The 22849-nt window shown below is 41.1% G+C and overlaps 1 long non-coding RNA gene across 18 annotated transcripts; it reads right to left on the bottom strand.

Moving 5' to 3' along the window:
• Positions 1-1122: 1122 nt before the first annotated feature.
• Positions 1123-22239, bottom strand: LOC117701247 (uncharacterized). 18 transcript variants are annotated; one of them, XR_013070106.1, is made up of 11 exons: positions 21978-22238; positions 17875-17915; positions 17054-17147; positions 16673-16804; positions 16240-16508; positions 15231-15315; positions 14959-15074; positions 13642-13887; positions 12957-13161; positions 11070-11586; positions 10246-10260 (listed from the first exon to the last, which is right to left on the bottom strand). It is a non-coding gene; the product is annotated as an uncharacterized LOC117701247 (long non-coding RNA). The 18 variants fall into 18 exon arrangements; XR_013070098.1 differs by having other exon boundaries at positions 17054-20333; positions 20630-22239; XR_013070092.1 differs by adding an exon at positions 14541-14676 and having other exon boundaries at positions 17054-22238.
• Positions 22240-22849: the final 610 nt, after the last annotated feature.

Genomic DNA, 22849 nt, shown 5'->3' with positions numbered 1-22849 from the left:
GGCACTCAGAGTACTTTGGGTAATGGGAGACATATCCAATCTTCCTGTGTACAGAGGAGGAATTGTTTCTGCCCCTCTGGGGACATGTGATAGATCCAAGATGCTCAAAATTAGAAAGATGTGATTGGAGCCCTCCAAGATTATTTGGAAGAGGCTCAGCCTCTCTTATTCTTTATGTCTGGAGTACTACTGAGCAGAAGTTGAAGGTTGATTGATACCTTGAGAATTATAGAACGCTCCTTTATTAGCTCCAAACCTGAAATCACAATCTAGAATACATATCATGTGAATGTCCTTGCTAGGCATGACAGATGTCTTAGAAGTCTTTTAAGAGGCTGCAATGCAGTAGCATCAGGTTCAGTGTCTTCCTCAAATATATGTCCATCTATACATTCCTCTGCATGGAGGACAGACTATCTGTGTCTGTGAGACCAAAACAAAGAAAGTAGTCTGATTTTCCCTTGCCTTGATTCCCTTCTCTTTGGGACCTCAGTTCACAGTGCTCTGAGATCTCTTAGGTCAGAAAAATGCTTTCCAGACCACTGAAATTAGAAGTTGTTTGTAAAAGATGCACTGGGAAGATGGTGATTCTGGTGGGTTTCCTCAATCACACAGGCCAGGTCTGGAGCACTCCCTCTTATGAATGTATAAATATTCCTGTGTAGAATGGTGGAGGAGCTTGGGCAGCTTTGCATGGAAGTAGCACTGTTGTGCCCTTCCTCTACAAGGTAATGTGCCAGACTTCATGGGAATAAGAGTGTCACAGCACCCTGGTCATAAGTGGGATTTCTGAGAAACTCTGTGAAAAGTGAAATTCTATACTCATTTGTCACAGTGGTATAATCTCTGGCTATTTTCAATAAAATAATAATGGCCATTTCTCATTGGAGAACATGTAAGTACCTTGTGGAGCAGAGTAAATTTCAGGATTGCTAGATTACTTTCCAAATATCTTTCAGTATTTAGAGTGTCCCTATATTTTCTGTGCTGTATCAAAGTCCAGGCTGCAGTTGTTTCATTATTCCAACAGGATGAATGGTTATCTTTAGGCTATGAATCTTTTGGTCAGAGGAAATAAGTCCAAGGCCTCTTTCTTCAGTGGAGGAATGTCTCAGAATATATGTAGTAGGAATAAGTTCAGAAGATATCCTAGACAGTTGGGATATAGCAGGCACACCATGTCAGTAGAACAAGATCAATTGACACCTTTCAAGAGAGGGTCGGCAGGAGTCCACATTGGGATAAAGGATTTCCAGAAATGTGGGCATTAGGAGAAAGTGTTGTTGCCCCCTAGACAGAAGGATAAGAGGAAATCTTTATGAGTAGACATGGAGTGTCTGAGGCTCCTCATTATAGGCAGAGATAAAGGCATCAAAGACCCACTATGAAAGGATGACATTTACAGACCTCTTGGACAGAGTATATGCATTTGAGGACTACTGGGACAAAAGTAGTTATTCTGATGTCCCTTCCAGATGAGTGGTGTTAGATGTGAGATACAGTTAAGTGGAATTTGTGTGCCCTCTGTCATCAGAAATGAATTTGAAATCCTTCTTGATCACAGAGTGTAATTATTGAGGACCTTTTTGCCTCGAAGTGGAGTTTGAGGCTTTGTGCAGGGAGAGATTATCTCATGCCCTGTCCATCTTGTAAGATAGATATTGGACCCTCTTATATACAGAGGGTGCATTTGATTTATAATGAACAGAAGTTGGTTATCTAAATCAATGATGTTCAGAAGTAGAAGATTAAAGCACACTTAGAGTCTGCTTAAAGTCCCAAAGCTCTTTAAGGATAAAAAAAATGTCCTAGCCTACCTTGAGCAGGGGAAGTAGCACTGCTTCACAGTTTAGATTTGCATCCTCAGTTACACAGTGATAGGAAGCAATCTAAGCATTATTCATGAGTCATGATTGTTAGTCTCTAAGACCTCCTGAAATTTGTCATCAGCTACATGGGTAAGTGCATGAAGGATGGTATGAAAAACAGAAGACTGCAGTGTCAGGCTCTGTTAACACAGGGCAGAATTAAATGTTGCCCCTGTGGTCACACAGGTATTTTCTTAGAGTCCATGGTTAGAGGGAAATGATCTAAAGTTCGTCATCAGTGGGTTATGTTTGAGGCCCATATATAGGTGGGGCATAATTTGAGGACCCTTTGATCTCGGTCCCTTTGGGCAAAATGAAAATTCTGAGATCCCAGTAGTTTACTCCAGTCATTTTTATTATTGACCTTGGACAGAAGGGGAAGGTTTAGGGTAGTATTTGTAAGAGCAGAAAGGCCTGAAGGCCACCTATTCCAAGTTAAGTGCTGATGACCCTTCATCCAAAAGAGATGGTATGAGATGCCAGGAAAATAGATGCAGTTTCAGTAGCCTGTATTCATAACTGGAACATCTGGAGTCATCCAGAATTGCTTTGCTTAGAAATAAAGTGCCTGGCCATGTTTAACCAAATAGCAAGCTCTAATCCTCTCACTGTGCAGAAGGGAGAAATCTAGCTTACCTTGGGTAGTGGGAGAACATTATGGTACTGCATCATTTGCATCCAAAGTGTCTTCCAAGCTTTCATTATCTGTATATTGTACATCCTGTTGGGAAGAGTACAAGAAACAATCAGCAAGCTCTTTCTTCAGGATGAGAAGTGGTCTGAAATCTGATGCTCACTTGAAGTGGTACTGGTCTGTGTATATCCCTAAATGAGAGACAGGAAGATTGCATTTCTGACAACTATCTATAGACTGCATATTTGTTAGTTTTTGCTTTTCATTTCCTGCCCTCTTTCCTACACCCAGAAACTTGTGGGGTCCCACTCTGAGGTTGCAATTGTGTTTGCCTGGCAATTTGGTCAGAGAGATTGGCACTAACATAAGACAAGTTAAAAGTCAAGTGTAAAGTGCCCTTGTAATGAAGCTATGAACTAGGGTATCCCATAGCTAGAGGCTACATCTGAAGTTCCTATTACTACAGATGCCTCTGGAGTATTTCCTGAGTCTGAACATTTCACTCTGTGCCTTTGTATAGTACATGGAAACGCGGGGCATCTGGAACTCAGGATATCAGTCACCCTGTTCCTACTAAGGAGAGCTCATAACATGTTACTAATGTCCAAGAGGAAGAAAAACATTCCACTAGTTCCAGACAGGAGCCCACAGCTTTGGTTCATGTATTATGGTGATTCATCCCTACAACAGTTCCAAAAGGCGGTGCAACTATATTCCTTGTTTGTCACGGAAATTTCAGACATGACATTTGTCAACCAGAGAACCTGGTACCTTACCATTCCTATCAAGAGTGAGACCCAGCATTCCAATATGATCCTGGATACCCATATTGGGACCCTCTCGCCCTAGGAGACCAAAGATATACACATTTTCTTTGAAGCAATCTCAACCAGAACTCAAAAGAGAACTTTCTGACTAAGTGATAGGTAAATTTAGTTGGGCTATATTCCAAGTTAATTTATCATTGAACCGTCCCATTTGTTTTACTGGAAAAGAAAAAAAAAAAGGTTTGCTTTTTACTGCTGGGTCACAGTTTGTCTAGCAAATAAATGTTGTAATTTTTATATCTCAATTTTAAGGTTTCCTTATTTGTATTATAGGAAATTGATGATTTTGAAAAAAACACATGTATCTTGGAGCAGAGGTTGTATGACAAAATATATTCAGCAGCACAAGTAATTTCTGTAGAAGTGTGTGTGGAAACAGGGATTCCAAGTAAAAAGCTGGGTATGCAGAGAGTGATTGACTGACTGGAACTTTAGTGCTTTTGAGACAAGGGACATTTTTTTTTCACTGAGTATATATCAGTATGGCTCAGAATACCCATCTTTCTCACACTGTTACCCACTCATATTGCCATTCTACATTTTGAAGCTCAGTTTGACCCAGTATTGGCCATTGGAATTTGTTGTGTTTATCTGATGCCTCTGGAGTATTTCCTGAGTCTGAACATTTCACTCTGTGCCTTTGTATAGTACATGGAAAGGTGGGGCACCTGGAAATGTAATGGTAAATGGACAAGGTCATGCTTCCACTTTGTGTATATATTCCCTGGCATTGCTGGGTGTGTTCAGGGTTATCAACTAGGAAAAAAAAGTGATCGTGTGTGTATTCATTCTACTGAAGAAGTTTGGCCAGACAAGCCACCATCATTTGATCCTCTGGGACTTAGCTGCTTTCTCCTCCTGGTTTCCTCTACTCCATGTTTATTTCCTGTGTCTTACCTTCCAGTGTGACAGAGAAAGGTTTAATCTCTGTATCACAGAGGTATGAGCTTATTGTGAAGAATGCAGTGTGCTGTGGAGATTCCTGACCTGAATGGATGTATAGAATGTGTGTTTGCTCTGGGCAGGTTTTTTTTTTTCTCTTCCACCATCCTTACCTACTTAACAGGTTATCCATATCCTGTCTCATGATCATCAGCAGTCTTTTGAGGTTAATTGTGATTCCATGTGCAAAAACAGTGTGCCAACTCAAAAAGAAGGAGGGACAAAGGCTCTTTGGAGTAATTCTTTTACAGCAAGTGTTCAAGAACTCAAGGATGGGTACTAGATTAGTGGCCCTCCCATGTGGTGTGTGCTGCATATCCAGCTCTCTCTGGTGTCATTCTTAATATCGTTCAGTCACAATCTTCCCATGTACTGTTGAGTTCCTAATACACCCCTTTGTTCTCCACATGGGAAGCACTTCCAATCACTGGCTCAGGAAATCTTTGGGTCTTCATATGGAACACACACACACACACACACACACACACACACACACACACACACACCTTTAAACTATAAATTCCTTGGCTACCTCTAAGGCAAATTCTAAAGGCACTACTAAATCTACTCTTGCTAACCCGTGTCCTATCAAGGAAGTGGCCAGTGGCCACTTACCAGAAATTTCAGATGGCTCTTTGGCCTTATCTAATGAACATCCTATGTCCATCTGTCTTTCTCCCCCATGTCCTGGTGATTCCTTTCTCCTCCCTCCTGATTCCTAGCATTTGCAACTGTGTGGTCCTGACCCATCTCTCTTTGCACAGTCATTGGCCCCTGGCATCTTTATTGAACAATCAAAATTCCATTGGGAACAAAGACCTTTAAATTTTGGACACACATTTTTTAGTTGAATCAAGCATTAGAACCAATCACGAACAACCAATGTAATAGCCAAATCTCCAATTCATATAACCTGTATCTTTAGAGAACAACATCACATCACACCACAACATCACATCTTTTTTAAATTTTTTTTATTAGATATTTTATTTACACTTCAGATGGCATCCCCTATCCCCATTACCCCCACCCCCCTTAGGAAACCCATATGCCATGCCCCCTTTCCCTTTTTGCATTTATACTTTTTTGAAAAAAAAACTGTTAATCATAGGCTTTATAAGTGTGGAATTGTTCAATCAGAGGTGTAACCCACTGACCGACCTAGATATAACAACTATCTTTGACTGGTGGAGATACATGAATATCTGCCTCCCTGTCTTCCCCCTCTTTTTCTCTTTCATCACCTAGCTTCTTCTCTCCTTCTTCTTCTCCTCTTCTTACTCCTTTTCTTCCTCTCTGTACTCCTCCTACCCTAGCTCCTCCTACACATCACTCTTCCTGTTAAAATGAAACTTTTCTCTCAAAATACAATTAGAGCATAATTATGCCAATTTGTACCAGTGAGGTACAGGATAGTCCTAATACCCAGTCCATCCTTTTGTTGACTAACCAGCTCCTCTGTCATCTATTCTAACTAGAACATTTAGTTCTGAACCTGGCTTTAGGATGAATGTCAGCTGACAGCCATCCACTCAAATCTTTTCTCTTAAGGTCAATAGCTATATGTTCTCAACCCCATCAGAAATCCAGAATGACAGAGTTAACTATAATTGTGGGAAGCACAAACCATAGTCTCTAAAACTCAATGATCTCTCTCTCTCTCTCTCTCTCTCTCTCTCTCTCTCTCTCTCTCTCTCTCTCTCTCTCTGTGTGTGTGTGTGTGTGTGTGTGTGTGTGTGTGTGTGTGTGTGTGTATAGGCATGCAAATGGCATGGTACAAGTGTGGAGATCACAGAACAATTTAGGTTTAGATTTAGTTTTATCCTCATTCTTTAGAGACAGGGTTTCTCTTTTTCTGCTGCTGTAGTATACTACACATAGCATATACTCCAGGCTTTGTGGCAAGAAAGCTTTTAGTGAGTTCTTATGCCTCTGTCACCCATCTTGTTGTTGGAATCCTGAGATTATAGATTGTGAGGCCACATCTGGCTTTTTCCATGATTTGTGTGATCTGAACTCAGATCATGAAGCATGCCTTTGAAACAAGCACTTTTACTTGTTGAGTCATCTGCAAGTTATAAAAGCCATCTTCTCTGCTACTTAATCTTCTTTAAAATTCTAAGTCAAAAGTGTCTGTTTTTTCTTCCCTTTTCTTTTTTTTTTGAGACACCAGTGAGAATCCTGAGCCTGCCTGTTCTGACACTCTGGAATTCTTTCTTATATGAAGGGCTTAGGCATGCCCATCATTTACCTACAGCACAGTAAACTACTGACTCAACTGATGAAACTTCCTGCTCTCTTGTACCCTGACTCCAAAGGGATGGCTTTCTCTATTTCTCCTACCCCTCTCTTCTCTCCTGAAAGCTACCAAAACTTACAGCCTGTCTAATTGTTGAGCTCTTCTTTGCAAAATGATAGCTTATTCTTAAGAAGAAAAGACCTCCAAATTGTCCCCTCTGTAACAAAAGTGTCTATTTAAATGTGAAACTGAAAGTGAGTGTGTTAGAAAAACAAACTCCAAGAAGAATTGCATGGTGTGTGACTATAATGACTTCCACAATCAGGAGGCAGAGACTGGAAGATCACAAGATGGTCAAGGTCATCCTGCACTACATAGTGAATTCCAGGCCAGCTAGAAGTCTATGTAAAAGAAAACCAAACCACAAAAGAATACACACTAAAGTAAGAAATAGCACACACACATGCATGATTGTTGGTTTTGTGTCATCTTTACACAAAGCAGGGTCATCAGAGAGGACAGAGAAACAACTGAGAATATGCCTCCATAAGAATATGCTGTAGGCAGGCCTGTAGAGCATTTTCTTAGTAAGTGATTGATGGAAGGTGGTCCTGGGATCCATATAAAAGCAGGCTGAACATGTGAGTAAGTCAGTAAGCTGCATCCCTCTATGGCTTCTGCATCAGCTCCTGGCTCCAGGTTCCTGCTGTGTTTGATAACCTGCCCTTACTTCCTTTGATGATGAACAGTGATGTGGAAGTGTAAGCCAAACAAACCTTTCCTTCCCAACTTGCTTTTGGCCATTGTGTTTTTATCACAGCAACATTAACTTCATATGAGACAAAAAGTGAAAAATATCTAAAGAATAATGATCTTATACAGAAATAAATGTAGTGCAGGGCTTAAACTTTCAAAATGCTCACTGATAAAACACACGCAGTAAAGTAAAATGCTGCATGTTTTTCCTCGTTTATTGAATGAAGAACTATATGTGCATTGTGAGTGTGGCTTCAGTGTGTGTATGGACGAGTGTGTGTGTATGTCTGTGTGTATGTCTGTGTGTGTTTTTGCAGGTCATGAATCAAGAAAGTGGACCACTAACAGAAGTAGACAAGATTTGAGGAGGATAGAAAGAGAGAGGACAATAAAATATGTGACATTAAAGCAGAAGGTACATTTAGGTGTGAAAGGACACACAATAGAAAAACAGATATGCTGAAAATTTTGGAGTAAATTTAAAAGTTAAAAGTTCTACCCTGATTCAGGTAGAAGAAACACACACACACACACATACATAAACACACACACACACACACACACACACACACACACACACACACACACACATTTTATTTTAAGAAGTCACATAGTCCAGAGAATGTGGCACAGCAAATGTTGAAATAAACCAGCTGTCCACCTTGATTTTCTATGTATAGATAAATTATTCTTTAGGACTTTAAGGGAATTAACACACAAAATACAAAGAAAAACTGGTTTGTTAACATGACACATAGTTTTCATCAGGACAAAAGGAAGTTCTTAAAAGAGAGACAAGTCTATAGAGGGAAAAGAGAAATATTGGAAGACAGTACAACATAAAGACTGAAGAAAATGCATTAACAATGTACAAATTTTATTTGCTCTTTATATCAATCTGTGTGTTGTTTGGAGCAAGAATGTATATACTGTAGTGCTGTGTGGTGTAGTGTGGTGTGCACGGGTGTGCTATAGTGTGATGCAGTGTGCTGTAATGTGTTGCAGTGATATGCTCTGGTGTGTTGTGGTGCATTCTGGTGCGCTATGGTGTGTGGTGATGTGCTATGGTCTGGTGTGATTATATGTGGTGGTGTGGTATGATGTGATATTGTTCTCTAAACATACAGATTATATGAATTGGAGACTTTACTATTACATGGGTTGTTGGAGACTGGTTCTAATGCTTAATTCAACTTGGAAATGTGTGTCCAAAATTTAAAGGTCTTTGTTCCCAATGGGGTTTTGGTTGATCAATAAAGATGCCAGGGTTCAATAACTGTGCAAAGAGAGATGGGTCAGGACCACAGAGTTGTAAATGTTAGGCATCAGGAGGGAGGAGAAAGGAATCACAAAGACATGGGGGAGAATGATGGATGGACATAGGAGGTTCAGTAGATAAGGCCAAAGAGCCATATGAAATTTCTGGTAAGTGGCCACTGGCCACTTCCTTGATTGGACATGGAGTATCAAGGGTAGATTTATAAGTGCATTTAGAAATTGCCTTTGAGGTAGCCAAGGCAATTACCATTTAACTGGTGTGTGTGTGTGTGTGTGTGTGTGTGTGTGTGTGTGTGTGTGTGTGTGTTTGTGTTCAATATGAAGATCCCAAAGATTTCCTGGGCAAGTAGTTAGAAGTACTTCCCATGTGGAGAATAAAGGGGTGTATTAAGAACTCAACTTTACACGGGAAGATTGTGAAGGAACAATATTAAGAATGACACCAGAAAGAGCTAGACATGCAGCACACACCACATGTGAGGACCACTAATTTAGCAACTACCCTTGAGTTCATGGACACCTGCTGTAAAAGAATTACTCCAAAGAGTCTTTGTCCCTCCTTCTTTTTGAGTTGGCACAGTGTTTTTGTACATGGAATCACACTTAACCTCAAAAGACTGCTGATGAACATGAAACAGGATATGAATAACCTGTTAATTAGGATAGGATGGTAGAAGAGAAAAAGCCTTCCCAGAGCAAACACACATTCTATACATACATTCGGACCGGGAATCTCCACAGAACACTGCAATCTTCTCAATGAGCTCATGCTTCTGGGATACAGAGATCAAACCTTTCTCTGTCACACTGGAAGGTAACACACAGGAAATAAACATGGAGTAGAGGAAACCAGGAGGAGAAAGCAGCTAAATCCCAGAGGATGGAATGATGGTGGCTTGTCTGGCCAGACTACTTCAGTAGAAGGAATACAGGATCCCTTTCTTCTTCCTAGTTGATAACCCTGAACACACCCAGCAATGCCAGGGAATATATACACAAAGTGGAAGTGTGAGCTTGTCCATTTACCATTACATTTCCAGGTGCCCCACCTTTCCATGTACTATACAAAGACACAGAGTGAAATGTTCAGACTCAGGAAATACTCCAGAGGCATCAGATGAAGACACCATGAATTCCACTGGCCAATACTGGGTCAAACTGAGCTTCAAACTATAGAATGGCAATATGAATGGGTAACAGTGTGAGAAAACATGGGTATTCTGAGCCATAGGGATATAAATCAATATGGAGAATAAAGAAGCAATGTACTAAACACCAGATCACCTTTGAAGAAGTAGCAATAGAATTTTAACACTGAAAAGATATCATCACAGCTATAAGTGATTTAACTAACTTATTAGTCCCTTCCAGATCCCACAGGAGTCATTTAGGCCTCAACATTATGACAATAGGCAAGCAATGCAGGGGTAGAAAGTTGTATACCACATGTCCTTCTAACATATGCTGGCATCTCACTGTGAATGTCATGAGGTCATAATTTAACCCTTAATGACCTACACAGAGAAAAAATGTCCCTTGTCTCCAAAGCACTAAATTTCCAGTCAGTCAATCACTTTCTGCAGACCCAGCTTTTTTTACCGGAGTCCCTGTTCCCACACACACTTCTTCTACAGAAGGTATTTGTGCTGCTGAACATATTTTGTCGTACAACCTCTGCTCCAAGATACGTGTGTTTTTTCCAAAATCATCAATTTCCTATAATACAAATAAGGAAACCTTAAAATTGAGATATAAAGGTTACAACATTTCTTTACTATACAAACTGTGACCCAGCCATAAAAAGCAAACCACTTTTTCTTTTCCAGTAAAACAAAGGGTATGGTTCAATGATAAATTAACTTTGAATATAGCGCAACTAAATTTACCTATCACTCAGTCAGAAAGTTTTATTTAGAGTTCTGGTTATATCTCCACTAACAAAATACTTAACCCCTAAAGCAGCAGTCATTTCTAGCAACTCTTGTAAGTACAGCAAAGCGACGGAAACACTGATTTAAAAAATGATGCAAAAGACATTCTGGATTGTAGAACAACATATTCCAGAAAGAATATAAACAAAATTTTGTGATTTCATATGTACACACTCCAAGGATTCTGTCAGTATCCAAAGTATTTTTATGGCTGTATTAGCAATGGAGTTTTGGGAGATATATTCCCAAGGGCCACATATTAATAGACTCAAGGAACAGATTAAATTGAAATAGTGGAGTAAATGCTTGGTTTAAAGAACTTTCTACAACGAACTTCATATTTATGTATGAAAAGTTATATAATCTTATATGAAAATATCATGAAGTATCTTTCTACACGTACTAAATGTATTCCTTGAGAGGGAAAATTAAAATATCTAAAGTATATTAATTTAAGATCACAAGACCATCATAGATCTTTTGATCATGCATCCATTTACAGAATTAAATGTGTATACAAAATGTATTTTCCATTATACATCATAAAGAAATGAGTTGGTGACAACTATTCTTTGCATCACATTGTCAACTTACCTTAACCACAAGTATGTTCTTGGTATGCCAGTAAAAGAAACATGTTCATTCACTCCTCATTCAATCATCCACAGATATACTTAGAAGAAGGTGCAGAAGTGTGAAACATGTTACATGTATTTTTTTCTTTCAAACATTCCAAGCATGGAATAGTAGCCTGAGATTGAAGAGTAATTTACTGGGCTTTAGTTATCTATACAGACCACTTGCATTAAGTCCACAAATTAGCACATCAAATAACAAAACCAGACATAAAGCAGGTTGAAATCAGTAAACATTTCAGATATGTGTTTTAAAATGATTTAATTTCTATAGAAAAAGTGTAATCACAATATAATGTGACAGAAATTGCCAAAGGGATGATGTAGTGATTGCAGTAAGGTTGCATGCAGCAGCAGGTTTGAGTTCAACCATCCATGTCTGGGCAGTAAGGTTGGAACCACTCCACTGATGCTGAAAGCTCTGAAGATGATGAATGGTATTTCAGCCTCTTTCTGCTCCTCTGGAGATCTCATACCTGAGGGAAGGAATGCTATATCGATAAGTAGGAGAATGATCAAGGCCTCTTTGTCCACATTGTGTAAGTGTTACATATTTTGAGCAAAGTGGGAAAGCTGCATGGTCAGAAGGTAAAACCAGAGTTTGCATGGAGGATAAAGATATCACTACAGAGACCCCAGCTAATGAGAAAGGATTGTGTGAAGTTTCCTTGGCCAGAGGTGGAGTTTGAAGATCCCATTAGTCAGAAAGAGTATGTGTGAGACAATGTGGGCATTATTGAAGGCCTCATATGCAGACCCTGAATGCCCTCAAGACTAGTCAGAGATGTATGACCAGGGATGAGTGGGTCAGAGGTGAGAAGTCTGAATCTTGTTGAGGGGTATGGGAAAGAAGTGAAACCCCCAAAACCATGGAGAAAATACATGATTCCTAGGATCAGAGCTGAAATATTTGAGGGTTTCTTGGGAAGAGAGTGGAAATCTGTGACCATTTTATAGAGGTAAACTAGCATGTTTGGTTGGGTAGATTTTGAAATTTGCATACTCCTCCTCAGAGACATGGGTTCCTTGTAGTGAATGTGGTGCTAGGTCAGGCAGCAGTCTGAGCATCCATCAGAAAACCTGGCTGACAGTCCCACACTGGTTCTCCTTCTTAAGCATATGTTCAGCTGCTAGGTCTAGGTATGAAATGTGGGGAACACATCATTTTGGTTTCTGCCTTGAGGCAGTGAGCTTCTGTTCTGGGCTGCACTTGCTAAGCTTGGGCTCTGGAACTTACAGCCTGGGAGGTCTGGAGGTCCCTTTGGGTGGATGGAAATAATATAGGTCCTAAAGATAGGGTGGGGAATGTCTGAGGACCCTGCACCAGAGGAGGACAATGTGATGTCCTCCTTGGTTAGAAAGGCATATTTGAAGATGGCCTGGGGAAAATGAAATCTGAGACCCACTGGAAAATCAGAGGCAGGCGTTTGGAAAGATCTGAGACCCAATGAACGACTTAGTGAGTACACTCCCACAGGAAAACAGTTTGAAGTTCTGAGAACCCTTTGGATACTGGTGGAGTGTAGTTCTCTATTAGAACAGGCAGCATGGAATCCTTTGGTGAGAAGAGGAATATTTCAGGTATAATTAGGGAGAGGAAATAGTCTAGAAGCCAATGCAGTAATAGAGGGTACTAAGAGAACTTTGGGTAAGGGGAGATATATCTAATCTCCCTGTGTGCAGAGGAGGAATTGTTTCTGCCCCTCTGGGGACATGTGATAGATCCAAGATGCTCTTAAGTAGAAAGATGAGATTGGAGGTCCCCAGGATTGTATGGAAGAGGCTCAGCCTTCTTACTCTTTACGTCTGGAGCACTATTGAGCAGAAGTTGAAGGTTGATTGATACCTTGAGAATTAAAGAATGTTCCTTTATTAGCTCCAAACTTGAAATCACAATCTCGAATTCATACCATCCGATAGTTGGTGCTAGGCATGACAGATGTCTTAGAAGTCTTCTAAGAACCTGGAATGCAGTAGCCTCATATTCAGTGTCTTCCTCAAATATATGTCCATCCACGCATTTCTCTGCATGGAGGACAGACTGTCTGGGTCTGTGGGACCAAAACAAAGAAAGTAGTCTCATTTACCCTTGCCTTGATATTCTTTTCAGGGGGACCTCACTCCACAGTGCTCTTAGATCTCTTAGGTGAGAACAGTGCTTCCCAGACCTCTGAAATTAGAAGTTGTGTGTAAGAGATGCACTGGGAAGATGGTGACTCTGTGGTGTTTCCTCGATCACACAGGCCAGGTCTGGAGCACTGCCTCTTATGAATGTCTAAATCTTCCTGTGTAGAATGGGGGAGGAGCTTGGTCAGCTTTGCTTGGAAGTAGCACTGTTGTGCCCTTCCTCTACGAGGTAATGTGCCAGATTTCATGGGAATAAGAGTGTCACAGCACCCTAGTCATAAGTGGGATTTCTGAGAAACTCTGTGAAAAGTGAAATTCTATACCTATTTGTCACAGAGGTAAAATCTCTTTCTATTTTCAATAAAATAATAAAGACCATTTCTCATTGGAGAAAATGTAAATACCTTGTGGACCACAGGAAATTTCAGTATTGCTCGATTACTTTCCAATTATTTTTCAGTATTTAGAGTGTCCATATATTTTGTGTGCTGTGGGAAAGTCCAGGCTGCAGTTGTTTCAATATTCCAACAGGTTGAATGGTTATCTTTAGGCTATGAAACTTTTGGTCAGAGGAAATAAGTCCAAGGCCTCTTTCTTCAGTGGAGGAATGTCTCAGAATATATGTAGTAGGAATAAGCTTGGAAGATATCCTAGACAGTTGGGATATAGCCAGCACACAAAGTCAGTAAAACAAGATCAATTGACACCTTTCAAAAGAGGGTGGGCATGAGTCCACCTTGGGCTAAACGATTTCAAGAACTGTGGGCATTAGGAGAAAATGTTGTTGCCCCCTAGACAGAAGGGTAAGAGTAAATATTTATGAGCAGGCATGGAGTGTCTGAGGCTCCTCATTATAGGCAGAGAGAAAGGCACCAAAGATTCACTATGAAAGGATGACATTTACAGACCACTTGGACAGAGACTGTGCATTTGCGGACTACTGTAACAAAAGTAGTTATTCTGATGTCCCTTTCAGATGAGAGGTGTTGGATGTGAGATACAGTTAAGTGGAATTTTTGTGCCCTCCTTCATCAGAAATGAAGTTGAAATCCTTCTAATTATTGTGGACCTTTTTGACTCAAAGTGGACTTTGAGACCTTGGGCAGGGAGAGATTATCTCATGCCCTGTTCATCTTGTAAGATAGATATTGGACCCTCTTATATGCAGAGGGTGCATTTGATATATAATGGACAGAATTTGATTGTCTAAAGCAATGATGTTCAGAAGTAGAAGATTAAAGCACACTTAGAGTCTGCTTAAAGTCCCAAACCTTTTTAAGGATGAAAAAATGTCCTAGCCTACCTTGAGCAGGGATGGTAGGACTGCTTCACAGTTTAGAAGATTTGCATCCTCAGTTACACTGTGGTAGGCAGCAATCTAAGAATTATTCATCAGTCATGATTGTCAGTCTCTAAGTCCTCCTGAAGTTTGTCATCAGCTACATGGGTAAGTGCATGAAGGATGGTATGAAAAACAGAAGACTGAAGTGTCAGGCTCTGTTAACACAGGGCAGAATTAAATGATGCCCCTGTGGTCACACAGGTATTTTCTTAGTGGCCATGGTTAGAGGGAAATGATCTAAAGTTCATCATCAGAGGGTTATGTTTGAGGCCCATATATAGGTGGGGGATGCTTTGAGGACCCTTTGATCTTGGTCCCCTTAGGCACAATGAAAATCCTGAGATCCCAGTAGTGAACTCCAGTCATTTTTATTACTGACCTTGGACAGAAGGGGAAGGTTTAGGGTAGTATTTGTAAGAGCAGAAAGGCCTGAAGGCCACCCATTCCAAGTCAAGTGCTGATGACCCTTCATCCAAAGGAGATGGTATGTGATGCCTGGAAAATAGATGCAATTTGAGTAGTCTGTATTCATAAATGGAACATCTGGAGTCATCCAGAACTGCTTTGCTTAGAAAGAAAGTGCCTGGCCATGTTTAAACAAATAGCAAGCTCTAATCCTCTTACTGTGCAGAAGGGAGAAATTTAGCTTACCTTGGGTAGTGGGAGAACAGTATGGTACTGCATCTTTTGCGTCCAAAGAGTCTTCCCAGCTTTCATTATCCATATATTGTACATCCTGTTGGGAAGAGTACAAGAAACAATCAGCAAGCTCTTTCTTCAGGATGAGAAGTGGTCTGAAATCTGATGCTCCCTCAAAGTGGTATTGGTCTGTGCATATCCTTAAATGAGAGACAGGAACATTGCATTTCTGACAACCACCTATAGATCGCATATCTGTTAGTTTTCACTTTCCATTTTCTACCCTCTGTCATACACCCAGAAACTTGTGGGGTCCCACTCTGAGGTTGCAATTGTGTTTGCCTGGCAATTTGGTCAGAGAGAATGGCACTAACGTAAGACGAGTTTAAAGTCAAGTGTAAGGTGCCCTTGGAATGAAGCTATGAACTAGGGTGTCCCATAGCTAGAGGCTACATCTGAATTTCCTGTGACTACAGATGGAATGAATGAGACCCACTTGGCCATAGGAGACAAACCTGTGGTCTCTGTCATCATTGTTTCATGAGAAATACACCCTTGTCCAGGAACTGGATGTCTATAGTCCTTGTTGTTTAAGGAGGAAATCATAGCCTCCTTTTACACTACACTGGACTGCATGTGAGTAGATTTGATTCTGGTTTCTACAGAAGGGATGGCATAAGCCTTACTCTACCTGGGGCCTCTTTAGCCAGAAGACAAATGACTTAGGCCTGCTTTCAAAGAAACAGAAAGTTTGAGGGTGTTTCCTCTAAATGAGTACTTTAGTCCACCTTGGACAAATGGGGAAGGTCTGCAGTAGGTTTAGTCGTAGGAGGGAGGTCTGACATTCTCTTCAGTAAAGTAAAAAAACTGAGGTAACTTGGGAAGAAAGAAAGTGCTCGGGCCTTTATGAGAAAGAGAAAACTTTGAGACCTGGTTGTGCAAAGGTATGGATGGGTTAGAAAGCCCTAGGAGAGGGGTAAGTACCATGCAGCATCCTGATAGACATGAATGACCCTGTTACCTTATTCAGTAAAGGAAGGTCCCAGCACTGCTCTTCAGCTTCTAACTCTTCTTTAGTTGGTAGAGGTTCCACAACTTGTGTTTGGTCTGGGGGAGTTCAGGCAACAAGACAATCCTTTTTCAAACACCCTGGATGCCTGTCCCTGGCTGGGTTGCCTCCTTCAGTTTGTCTTAACATGTCCATGTATGGGCAACAGCAATGTGATTAGGCTATGGAGCATAACATAGGATCCAGCCAATAATTCTCCACATAGGTCCTGGGACCTCAAACTAGAGTGAAACAATATATTTCCTTAGCCACCATGGTGAAAGGTGAAAGGCTTGGATCTCTCTTATTATAGTGTATACATTGGAGGTAGTTCAAAGACATAAGAGAATTCTTGAAGATACAAGGCACGATACACAATTATTCAAAAGAGCATATCTAATGTCACCTTTGGAAAAAAGGAACGTGGGAGCTTCCTTTGGTCAAAGACAGTGGCTCACATCCTCCCTTGCAGAAGTGGACAAGATCCAAGGCCACATTGTTGGTGAAGGGAAGGGCAGAGGCCGAGTTCTCTCAGGAACTTCAAAAAACAAGGAGTGTGAAAGTAAATGGGCAACAGAGGAGTCTGGGAACCTCTTCCCAGAATGAGAAGTTCTAAGACAACCTTCAGCAAAGGAGAAATCCTGAATGTCTTGGTTCATAAGCTAGAGGTCCCCAGTCCTATTTTGTAGAACAGAAATATCCAGTTCACCCATGGTCAGCAGGGGAAGGTTCTAGACTACATTGTGCACTGGAGGAATGTTCTGATTGCCTCACCCCAGATGCATACCCTATGTGAAATCTGTGAGAGTCCAGGCAATGATCACCTCAATCTTCCAACAAGCATTGATGTTTCCCCAAATCTGTGTTCAAACTGCACACATCTGCAAATAATTGATAGGCATCATGAATTTTTTAATTTAGAATATTTTGTTGGATATTTTACTTACAAAACAGATGTCATGCCCTCTCCCCATTTCCCCTCCCTAAAACCCCCTATCCCATTCCCCCTCTCCTGTTTTGCTTTTATAACATTTTAATTACATGCCACTTCTAACACTCCCCCCTGGCGCTTTTGCGTCCGTGGAGAAATCACGAGACGCAGAGAACAGGTAGTTACTGTAAACGAGGCTTTTAATCTTTATCACCCACGTGGAGAAACGTGGAGAGACGCGGAAGGAGGGGGGAGGGAGAGAGAGAGAGAGAGAGAGAGAGAGAGAGAGAGAGCCAGAGTCAGAGAGCGAGAGAGAGTGAGTCAGAGTCAGAGAGAGAGAGAGAGTGAGTCAGAGTCAGAGAGAGAGAGAGAGCTGAGGAACGGGTCCCCCGCTTAAGTGCAGTCTAGAGTGACGTATTCACTTTTTGATTGGCTGTTCGTTCACCACCCAATATGCCTCGGGATTGGCAGTGGCTAAGGCACGCCTATCTGCCTAGCAACTGCGCAGCTAACAGCAGCTTCCTACATCTCCCCCTGTTTAAATTATTAATATGAAACAGCCTTTTGCCTATTAAATGTAGTACCAAATAAGATTCGAACTCAAACCCGATCAAGCAAACTCCATCTTGGGGGGGAGTAAGCGATCAAGAGCTTATAGCCCGAAGATTTTTCCTTACCCTTCCAGGTGCCATGGAAACCAGTCCTCTGGGTGCATGGGCTAAGGAAATGTAAAGAGGCATTGACACCCATCCCTGTGCAATGGAGCATATATATAGCTCCCAGGGGTGCGAGGGCTGTGAACCTATTATTAGGTATCACAATTATTTAGGCAAGAGCTGACTGGACAAGACCTCTCATCTACCCAGTGCAAATGAGCTGAGCTCTTGGGGTGCATAGACTGAGAGTGTCTCTGTCATAGGCTATTTTTTAGCCTAGATCGTCAAATTTGAGGGAGGGATGCTTGCTCCAAGGTTTGCGAGTGCTTAGGCTATAAGCTACCTTGTCACTTATATTGCTGGGCTCTGAGCTTACAAACCAACCATTTATGAATACTAATTTACATCATAGAGCTGTATATCAAGCAGGCCTATTCCCGCTCTTTAGAAAGAAAGAAAGAAATAAAGAAAGAAAGAAAGAAAGAAAGAAAGAAAGAAAGAAAGAAAGAAAGAAAAGGCAGAAGAAATTTATTTTTAAGAAGTAAAATCTCCACAGGAAACAGGCTCCATCCACACTCCATCAAGGCTGGAAATCCGGATTTGCAATCACTGCTGTATCTGGTCCAATTTCCCATTTCACTTTCCTTTTAAATAAGCAGAAAGATCATGGCTTTAAGTAAATGCATCATTCACAAATCTTAGAGGTGTAACACCTGGATGTGGGGCTGTTGACACAGCTTATTTGAGCCACATCTGTGAGCCCCTTCACATGGGCTAGAGCCAATCAACTCTCTGATTGACCAAAGTCTATTTTAAGTCTCTATAACGATGTACTGAGATGGGCACAAAGGTAGGCACATGCACAACCAAGGCTAGATCTAGTGATCCATTCTAGCCTTGTGCTAAAAAGCATGTAACATTCTTATAATCCAAGATATCAGAATTATTCTGAAGGTTGGATAACATAAAGAAAAATGAAGGGTCTACACACACCAACACCGGTTGTGCAGATGTATTTTTAGACACCTTATTAAATTTAATGTTATTTAAATGGCTAGAGATATTAAATCTTGTAGCCGAAACATACTGCACCTTATGAAGCATATTCAACAAGACAAAGGTAGATATACCCCCTTTTAACATTTAAAACAGTGACTACAACACATAAATTGTGTTGAAGCAAGATAAACTCAAGAAAATATATATATGATTTAATTTTGGACTTGTATCCCTTTGAAAACATTAAACAGAGGTTTTAAATCCTCTTATGGTAAGCTTAAAATGAGGTTTTAGTCAAATAATATCTCTTAACAACCTTTAAAAATTATTAAGAGTCATTCAAGATTAAAGTAAACTATTTTTCTTTGTATGTACACTCATAGGCCAGAAGATGGCGTTAGATCCTCACCACAAATGGTTGTGAGACACCACGTGGCCGCTGGGAGTTTAGCCTTTATATTTTTAATTAAGTCCAGCCTTAATGGCTGAGTTATTTCTAAAGTCAAATTGACTCAAACGTTGAAAGACACTGTCTTTGAATATTTTTTTGAAGTAACAAGTATTTTAAAAATTTTAAAAGCTCGCTATATTGAGGCAATAGCTTGTAGAAAAAATTTTCTTTAGAAAAATCCACTAATCAAATATAATACACACCAAAAGATTTAACCTCTTACCCTTTTTGTATTAAGGCAACAAAATTTGTATATATATGTAAAATATAAAACATTACCCATATTCTGAAGCAATTATTTTTTAACAAATATTGTTTCATGGGCTCTTAAACATTATGAGTAAATTTATTACCTATAAACCTTTTACCTTTACCAAAAATGTAAAGGAATGGTATAAAAATATTTTTTATGTAAACATTTATTGAAATGGTAGCTGGATAAGACAAGTTAGGTTGTATAAAACTTAAATTTGAACTTTATTTTGGATTAATTTAATAACCAATCTTTTTTGTCTCATGAGAATTTCGGATAAAAGCCAATTTTATTCTCTAATAATTGTTACACATTTTAAAGGAATCTAAGGCATCTTATTTTTAACAGCTTTGAATATAGGTTATCTTGTTAGGATCTGGTCTTTAGACTCAGAACGAAAACTGCTTCTTCTGGTCGCAGCCTGCAGGTCTTAATTCAAATGTAAATGCACTTAACCTCTCTCTGCCTGCCTGCCTGCCAGTTTAGGCGCAGTTCTGAACTGAGAGATTTTGCTTTTATTTAAAACCTTAAATTTGAACTAAAAACCTCTGGAATAATTTAAGATTTTATTAAATCCCACATCGATATACTCAGCCACAATGGCAGGAGGGTCAGCCGAGATCTTCTAATCCAGCTTCCTTCTTTGTGGTCTTCCGAAGATTCCCGCTTCTGCAGCTGCGTCTGCACCACGGGGGGCCAGCGGCTCCAGGCCGCGGTCCGCCATCGCGAACGCGCCCGCACTGCCTTGTGCCACGGGCCGAATTAGATTGTTTTCGCCTGTGAAAGAAACACAAAAAAGACCCTCTCCCGGGCCGCAAAATGCGCCCAGACAATTTTTCAGGCTTCCCTTCCCACGAGAAGCAGCTACATGTTTCGCCGCTGCAGCCGCGCCTGTGCGCGATGCCGCCGCCGGCTTAAACTAACACACTCTGGTTCTGATAGCTTGGAACGGACCTCTCGTGAAACCTTTTGACTTGCCCTAATAGCTGAAAGCAACGCAAACAAGAAGCTAGCTATTGAGGTGGCAATGGGAGAATATCCACCCGCGACGAGGGTTTCTATCCCAAGCATACCTTCCGGAGGTGACCCCGACATCCACAGTTTGTTAACCATTCTCGAAGCTCAGGGTTCCTTCGGCTAATGCGTAGGGATCTGCCGCCGGGGAAAACCGCGCGTGGGTTTCGCTCGCGTGGAGAATCTGCGCGCGCTTGGATTCTCGCGCCTGGAACTTATCCCGGGATTTTCGGCACCAGATCTAACGTGCCCCCCTGGAGCTTTTGCGTCCGCGGAGAAATCACGAGACGCAGAGAACAGGTAGTTACTGTAAACGAGGCTTTTAATCTTTATCACCCACGTGGAGAAACGTGGAGAGACGCGGAAGGAAGGAAGGGAGAGAGAGAGAGAGAGAGAGAGAGAGAGAGAGAGAGCTCCAGAGTCAGAGAGCGAGAGAGAGTGAGTCAGAGTCAGAGAGAGAGAGTGCCAGAGTCAGAGAGAGCGCTGAGGAACGGGTCCCCCGCTTAAGTGCAGTCTAGAGTGACGTATTCACTTTTTGATTGGCTGTTCGTTCACCACCCAATATGCCTCGGGATTGGCAGTGGCTAAGGCACGCCTATCTGCCTAGCAACTGCGCAGCTAACAGCAGCTTCCTACAGCGACTATTAAGGTCAGTTCTGCATTTTTGATGCCCAATTTTGAGGCACAAGGTATGAAAGCCGATTTCATCTTTATATCTTCTATCCTATGATCTAAAAGCAGAGAAATGTGAGGTACCATTGTTTGCAAATGTGTTGTAAAGATGTCTTGGACAGAGCGGTTAGCTTTAAAGAAAACTTCATTAATGGGGTGTTTGTGAGGCATGGGTTGAAGAGAAGGTCTGGTGGTTCTTTAGTTGCACAGGTGGACATGAAGTCCCCTGGTGTAGAGGATGAAGGTTTGAAACAGCCTTTTTACACAGGGGCTAGTTTTGAGAGCCCTTTTGAATAGATTTTGATTTCCCAGGGCCCCCTTTGCAGAAATTGAAGGTCTAAAATCTATTTGGCAGGTGGAGGTCAACAATAGGCCCAAAATCCTACTGGGAAGACAGACAGGGAATGTTAGATGCTCTTTTATGTAGAATGAGTGGTATAAAGCTCCCTTGATCTGACAGCCCTTTAAGGAGAAAAGACTCAAAGCAACTTTATAGGAATAGGAATTTGTAAGGAACACGTAAGGCATAATAGGTGTTTTAAGGGCCCATTTGGCAAATGGGGTCTAGGGCAATGTTAGTCCTAGGAGAGTTCTGCCATTTTGTTCGCTGTAGTGAGAAGGAGTAAGTTAACATTAACCCTGAGGCCCTGTTGAAAAAGGAGAACAGAATCTTCTTCAGGCAGAGTGAAGGTGCCATATACACTTCTGTCAATTGTAAAGGCCATTATACAGTACCTTATACAGTGGAGAAATTTTCTGGCAGCAATTATACGTTTCCAATTCAGAGTTTTGTATCTGTATCGCTTGTGTTCATTCCGGGAGAGAGCAGGCAGAAACTCATTTCTTTTTCCCAAGGGTTTGGATGACTGTTGCTGGCTAGGTTACATCTAGTTTGTTCAGCTGTCCAGATCTAGGCAGAAATGTTGGAAGTTATTACGTTTCTGTGGACTTGCCTTGTGTCAGATGGCACAGGTTCTAGGCTCTGATTCTAAACTTGAACTATTGGACCTCAAATCAGAGTGGACTAGGGTCCCTTGTTTACAGAAATAGTCACCTTTGGAACTATGCCTGATCAGTTAGTTATAAAAAGTACATTGATCTTTTGTGAAAAGGTCATGGGTCTCACTTTGAGATAGAAAATATGTTGGGAGGATAGGGAAGAGCAGAAAGGTCACATAATCACTCAGGCAATAGGTTACCATGGGAATTGAAAGAAGGTGCAGAAAATACCTTATCAAGTGCAAATGTCCTCACAGTCCAGAATACCCATGTGTTCTGGGACTCTGAGGCGTGCTTCCCAGGAAACAGAGAAATTTTTTTCTTACAAATTGGTTGGTAATCTCTGGCTCCAAGTTCTCCACAAGGTGTTCAACAGCAGCACAGGCAGGGGCAGCAAAGATGGACCTGCTCCATTTCAAGTGTCAATCTTAAAGATAGAAGTTAGATCTGGGCTCAGATTTTTACTGTCAGGTTCAAGGATATCATTTTATGTCCCAGGATGTCCATTCAGAGTGATCTGCCATCCCTTCAGTCACTTGGGGATGACTTGTCATCCAGATCAGAAGGGAAACATTAAGACCTCCTAGAGAAATAGCACTGAGAATTCT

Source organism: Arvicanthis niloticus, assembly GCF_011762505.2.
Source record: "Arvicanthis niloticus isolate mArvNil1 chromosome Y unlocalized genomic scaffold, mArvNil1.pat.X SUPER_Y_unloc_11, whole genome shotgun sequence".
Taxonomy (NCBI): Eukaryota; Metazoa; Chordata; class Mammalia; order Rodentia; family Muridae; genus Arvicanthis; species Arvicanthis niloticus.
Note: the sequence above shows the minus strand (reverse complement) of the source record. Positions and strands in the feature narration are given on the sequence as shown.